The sequence below is a fragment of the Triticum dicoccoides genome, chromosome 7A (assembly GCF_002162155.2).
Source record: "Triticum dicoccoides isolate Atlit2015 ecotype Zavitan chromosome 7A, WEW_v2.0, whole genome shotgun sequence".
In the NCBI taxonomy this organism is placed as follows: Eukaryota; Viridiplantae; Streptophyta; class Magnoliopsida; order Poales; family Poaceae; genus Triticum; species Triticum dicoccoides.
The window spans coordinates 483631686-483638205 of NC_041392.1; positions in this window are offsets into that span (position 1 = coordinate 483631686).

Sequence of the window (6520 nt, forward strand, 5' to 3'; positions counted from 1 at the left end):
CGCCGAGCCGTGGGCGCCCAGGAGGTTCGGCTCCTCCTCTTCTTCCTCGTCCTCCCGCTCCTCCTCCCACTCTTCCGGCTCGCCGGCGCTGTTCAGCGTCAAGGCTGAGCCCGCCGTGGAGGCGCCACTCGGCCGGCGCACCCGCAGCGCCGGCATCGTCATCAATGAGGGTGACAGGCGCGCCCCCTCCTCAGCTCCTCCGCGCTTTGTCAAGCCAAAGACGGAGCCGGGGCTCCCCGTCGTGAAGACGGAGCCCGGGCTCACCGGCAGCGTCAAGGAGGAGGAGCTCGACGACGCGGCGGCCCTCAAATGGGCGTGCGATGATCGGGCGCAGCTGGAGCTGGAGTGCCAGCGCGCCGCCTACGAGCGGTTTGAAGCTCGTGTTGGGGAACACAGTAATTTCAAAAAAATTCCTACGCACATGCAAGATCATGGTGATGCATAGCAACAAGAGGGGAGAGTGTCGTCCACATACCCTCGTAGACCATAAGCGGAAGCGTTATGAGAATGCGGTTGATGTATTCGTACGTCTTCACGATCCAACCGATCCAAGTACCGAACGTACGGCACCTCCGAGTTTAGCACACGTTCACCTCGATGACGTCCCATGAAGTCTGATCCAGCAGAGCTTCGAGGGAGATTTCCATCAGCACGACGGCTTTATGACGGTGATGATGATGCTACTGACGCAGGGCTTCGCCTAAGCACCGCTACGATATGACGGAGGTGGGTTATGATGGAGGGGGGCACCGCACACGGATAAAAGATCAACTGATCAACTTGTGTCTTGGGGTGCCCCCTGCCCCCGTATATAAAGGAGCAAGGGGGGAGGCTGGCCAGCCCTAGTAGGGCGCACCAGGAGGAGGAGTCCTCCTCCTAGTGGGAGTAGGACTCCCCTTTCCTAGTCCCACTAGGAGGGGGAGGAAGGAGTGGGAGAGGGGAAAGGCAAGGGGGGCGCCCCCCTTTCCTTATTCTATTCGGACTCAAGGGGAGGGGCGTGCGGCCCTGCCCTGGCCGGTCCCTATCTCTCTCCACTAGGGCCCAACAAGGGGGTTCCGGTAACCCCCCGGCACTCCGGTAAAATCCCGATTTCACCCGAAACTATTCCGATGTCCAAATATAGGCTTCCAATATATCAATCTTTATGTCTCGACCATTTTGAGACTCCTCGTCATGTCTGTGATCATATCCGGGACTCTGAACTACCTTCGTTACATCAAAACACATAAACTCATATTACCGATCGTCATCGAACTTTAAGCGTGCGGACCCTACGGGTTCGAGAACTATGTAGACATGACCGAGACTCGTCTCTGGTCAATAACCAATAGCGGAACCTGGATGCTCATATTGGTTCCTACATATTCTACGAAGTTCTTTATCGGTCAAACCGCATAACAACATGCGTTGTTCCCTTTGTCATTGGTATGTTACTTGCCCGAGATTCAATCGTCGGTATCTCAATACCTAGTTCAATCTCGTTATAGGCAAGTCTCTTTACTCGTTCCATAATGCTACATCTCGTAACTAACTCATTAGCTATGTTGCCTGCAAGGCTTATTGTGATGTGCATTACCGAGAGGGCCCAAAGATACCTCTCCGACAATCGGAGTGACAAATCCTAATCTCGATCTACGCCAACTCAACAAGCACCATCGGAGACACCTGTAGAGCACCTTTATAATCACCCAGTTATGTTGTGACGTTTGGTAGCACACAAAGTGTTCCTCCGGTACTCGGGAGTTGCATAATCTCATAGTTATAGGAACATGTATAAGTCATGAAGAAAGCAATAGCAACAAACTAAACGATCATCATGCTAAGCTAACGGATGGGTCAAGTCAATCACATCATTCTCCTAATGATGTGATCCCGTTAATCAAATGACAACTCATGTCTATGGTTAGGAAACATAACCATCATTGATTCAACAAGCTAGTCAAGTAGAGGCAAACTAGTGACACTCTGTTTATCTATGTATTCACATATGTACTAAGTTTCCGGTTAATACAATTCTAGCATGAATAATAAACATTTATCATGATATAAGTAAATATAAATAACAACTTTATTATTGCCTCTAGGGCATATTTTCTTCAGTATCCCACTTGCACTAGAGTCAATAATCTAGATTACACGATAATGATTATAACACCCATGGAATCTTGGTGTTGATCATGTTTTGCTCGTGAGAGAGGCTTAGTCAACGGGTCTGCAACACTCAGATCCGTATGTATCTTGAAAATCTCTATGTCTCCCTCCTTGACTTGATCACGGATGGAATTGAAGTGTCTCTTGATGTGCTTGGTTCTTTCGTGAAATCTGGATTCCTTTGCCAAGGCAATTGCACCAGTATTGTCATAAAATATTTTCATTAGACCCGATGCACTAGGTATGACACCTAGAACGGATATGAACTCCATTATCCAGACTCCTTCAGTTGCTGCTTCTGAAGTAGCTATGTACTCCGCTTCACACGTAGATCCCGCCACGACGCTTTGCTTAGAACTGCACCAACTGACAGCTCCACTGTTTAATAAAAACACATATCCGGTTTGTGACTTAGAGTCATCCGGATCAATGTCAAAGCTTGCATCGACGTAACCATTTACGACGAGTTCTTTGTCACCTCCATAAACGAGAAACATATCCTTAGTACTTTTTAGGTATTTCAGGATGTTCTTGACCGTTATCCAGTGATCCACTCCTGGATTACTTTGGTACCTCCCTGCTAAACTAATAGCAAGGCACACATCAGGTCTGGTACACAACATTGCATACATGATAGAGCCTATGGTTGAAGCATAGGGAACATCTTTCATTTTCTCTCTATCTTCTACAGTGGTCGGGCATTGAGTCTGACTCAACTTCACACCTTGTAACACGAGCAAGAACCCTTTCTTTGCTTGATCCATTTTGAACTTCTTCAAAACTTTATCAAGGTATGTGCTTTGTGAAAGTCTAATTAAGTGTCTTGATCTATCTCCATAGATATTGATGCCCAATATATAAGCAGCTTCACCGAGGTCTTTCATTGAAAAACTCTTATTCAAGTATCCTTTTATGCTATCGAGAAATTCTATATCATTTCCAATCAACAATATGTCATCCACATATAATATTAGAAATGCTACAGAGCTCCCACTCACTTTCTTGTAAATACAGGCTTCTCCAAAAGTCTGTATAAAACCATATGCTTTGATCACACTATCAAAATGTTTATTCCAACTCCGAGATGCCTACACCAGTCCATAGATGGATCGCTGGAGCTGGCATACTCTGTTAGCACCATTTGGGTCGATAACACCTTCTGTCTGCATCATATACAACTCTTCTTTAAGATATCCATTAAGGAATGCAGTTTTGACATCCATTTGCCAAATTTCATAATAATAAAATGCGGCAATTGCTAACATGATTCGGATGGACTTAAGCATCGCTACGGGTGAGAAGGTGTCATCGTAGTCAACTCATTGAACTTGTCGAAAACCTTTCGCAACAAGTCAAGCTTTGTAGACAGTAACATTACCGTCAGAGTCAGTCTTCTTCTTAAAGATCCATTTATTCTCGATGGCTTGCCGATCATCGGGCAAGTCAACCAAAGTCCATACTTTGTTCTCATACATGGATCCCATCTCAGATTTCATGGCCTCAAGCCATTTTGCGGAATCTGGGCTCATCATCGCTTCCTCATAGTTTGTAGGTTCATCATGGTCAAGTAACATGACTTCCCGAACAGGATTACCGTACCACTCTGGTGTGGATCTTACTCTAGTTGACCTACGAGGTTCGATAGTAACTTGATCTGAAGTTACATGATCTTCATCATTAGCTTCCTCACTAATTGGTGTAGGAGTCACAGGAACAGATTTCAGTGATGAACTACTTTCCAATAACGGAGTAGGTACAGTTACCTCATCAAGTTCTACTTTCTTCCCACTCACTTCTTTTGAGAGAAATTCCTTCTCTAGAAAGGATCCATTTTTAGCAATGAATGTCTGGTCTTCAGCTTTGTGATAGAAGGTGAGCCCAACAGTCTCCTTTGTGTATCCTATGAAGACACATTTCTTCGATTTGGTTTCGAGCTTTTCAGGTTGAAGCTTTTTCACATAAGCATCGAGGCCCCAAACTTTAAGAAACGACAACTTTGGTTTCTTGCCAAACCACAGTTCATAAGGCGTCGTCTCAACGGATTTAGATGGTGCCCTATTTAACGTGAATGCAGCCGTCTCTAAAGCATAACCCCAAAACGTTAGCGGTAAATCAGTAAGAGACATCATAGATCACACCATATCAAATGAAGTCCAAACTCGTAACTCAAATATTCTCCTTCACGATCAGATCGTAGAAACTTTATTTTCTTGTTACGATGATTTTCCACTTCACTCTGAAATTCTTTGAACTTTTCAAATATTTCAGACTTATGTTTCATCAAGTAGATATACCCAAATCTGCTCAAATCATCTGTGAAGGTGAGAAAATAATGATACCCGCCGCGAGCCAAATTTTGATCGGACCACATACATCAGTATGTATGATTTTCAACAAATCTGTTGCTCGCTCCATAGTTCCGGAGAACGGCGTTTTAGTCATCTTGCCCATGAGGCATGGTTCGCAAGTACCAAGTGATTCCAAAAGTCCATCAGAATGGAGTTTCTTCATGCGCTTTACACCAATATGACCTAAATGGCAGTGCCACAAATAAGTTGCACTATCATTATCAACTCTGCATCTTTTGGCTTCAATATTATGAATATGTGTATCACTACTATCGAGATTCATCAAAAATAGACCACTCTTTAAGGGTGCATGACCATAAAAGATATTACTCATATAAATAGAACAACCATTATTCTAAGATTTAAATGAATAACCGTCTCACATCAAACAAGATCCAGATATAATGTTCATGCTCAACGCTGGCACCAAATAACAATTATTCAGGTCTAAAGTTAATCCCGAAGGTAGATGTAGAGGTAGTGTGCCGACCGCGATTACATCGACTTTGGAACCATTTCCCATGCGCATCGCCACCTTGTCCTTAGCCAATCTTTGCTTAATCCATAGCCCCTGTTTCGACTTGAAAATATTAGCAACAGAACCAGTATCAAATATCCAGGTGCTACTGCGAGCATTAGTAAGGTACACATCAATAACATGTATATCACATATACCTTTGTTCACCTTGCCATCCTTCTCATCCGCTAAATACTTGGGGCAGTTCCGCTTCCAGTGACCAGTCCCTTTGCAGTAGAAGCACTCAGTCTCAGGCTTAGGTCCAGACTTGGGTTTCTTCACTTGAGTAGCAACTGGCTTGTTGTTCTTCTTGAAGTTCCCCTTCTTCCCTTTACCCTTTTTCTTGAAACTGGTGGTCTTGTTGACCATCAACACTTGATGCTCCTTCTTGATTTCTACCTCCGCAGCTTTTAGCATCGCGAAGAGCTCGGGAATTGTCTTATCCATCCCTTGCATATTATAGTTCATCATGAAGCTCTTGTAGCTTGGTGGCAGTGATTGAAGAACTCTGTCAATGACACTATCATCAGGAAGATTAACTTCCAGTTGAGTCAAGTGGTTGTGGTACCCAGACATTCTGAGTATATGTTCACTGACAAAACTATTCTCCTCCATCTTGCAGCTATAGGACTTATTGGAGGCTTCATATCTCTCAATCAGGCATTTGCTTGAAATATTAACTTCAACTCCTAGAACATCTCATATGCTCCATGGCGTTCAAAACGTCCTTGAAGTCTCGGTTCTAAGCCGTAAAGCATGGCACACTGAACTATCGAGTAGTCATCATCTTTGCTTTGCCAGACGTTCATAACATCTGGCGTTGCTCCTACAACGGTTTGGCACCTAGCAGTGCTTCCAGGACGTAATTCTTCTGTGACGCCCGGGTAATCAAGCTACAGTAAACCTCTGTTAATGATGCCACGTCACCACGATTACTATTGCTAAACTCACGTTGGTTCCAAACCGATTCAAATTCGAATTCAAAATCAAGTCAAACAATAAAGGTTTTCAAATATTAAAACTAAAATGTCCGTGAAGTGCCAAATAATTCATAAGTACTATTGGTGGGTAAACCAAGTCTTTATAAAAAAACTAAATGAACTAAACTAAATAAAACAGTAGCAAAAACAATTAGATAAATGCCTTTTATTAATTATAAAATATTGAACCATTTTATTTGAGGTTAAACTTTTTGTATCAGTGGTATAATTAGTAAAACTAAATTAGGTACTACTAAAATATTTTACAAAACTAAAATAGATTGAAGAATGAAATAAAACAGGAAAAGAAATATAAAAACAAAAAGCAAAAAGAAAAACAAAGAAAAGCCCCCTGGTCCAACTGGGCTTTAGCCCAGTCGACCGGCCCACCGACGCCGGCCCACCCCACTCCCCTTATCCCCCTCACCGAAACCCTAGCCCGATCCCACTCCCCACTTCACCCCCACGATCCCCTTCTCTCACCCGTCTGGATCGGGATTGAGGCGACCTCGCCTCGTCCCCAC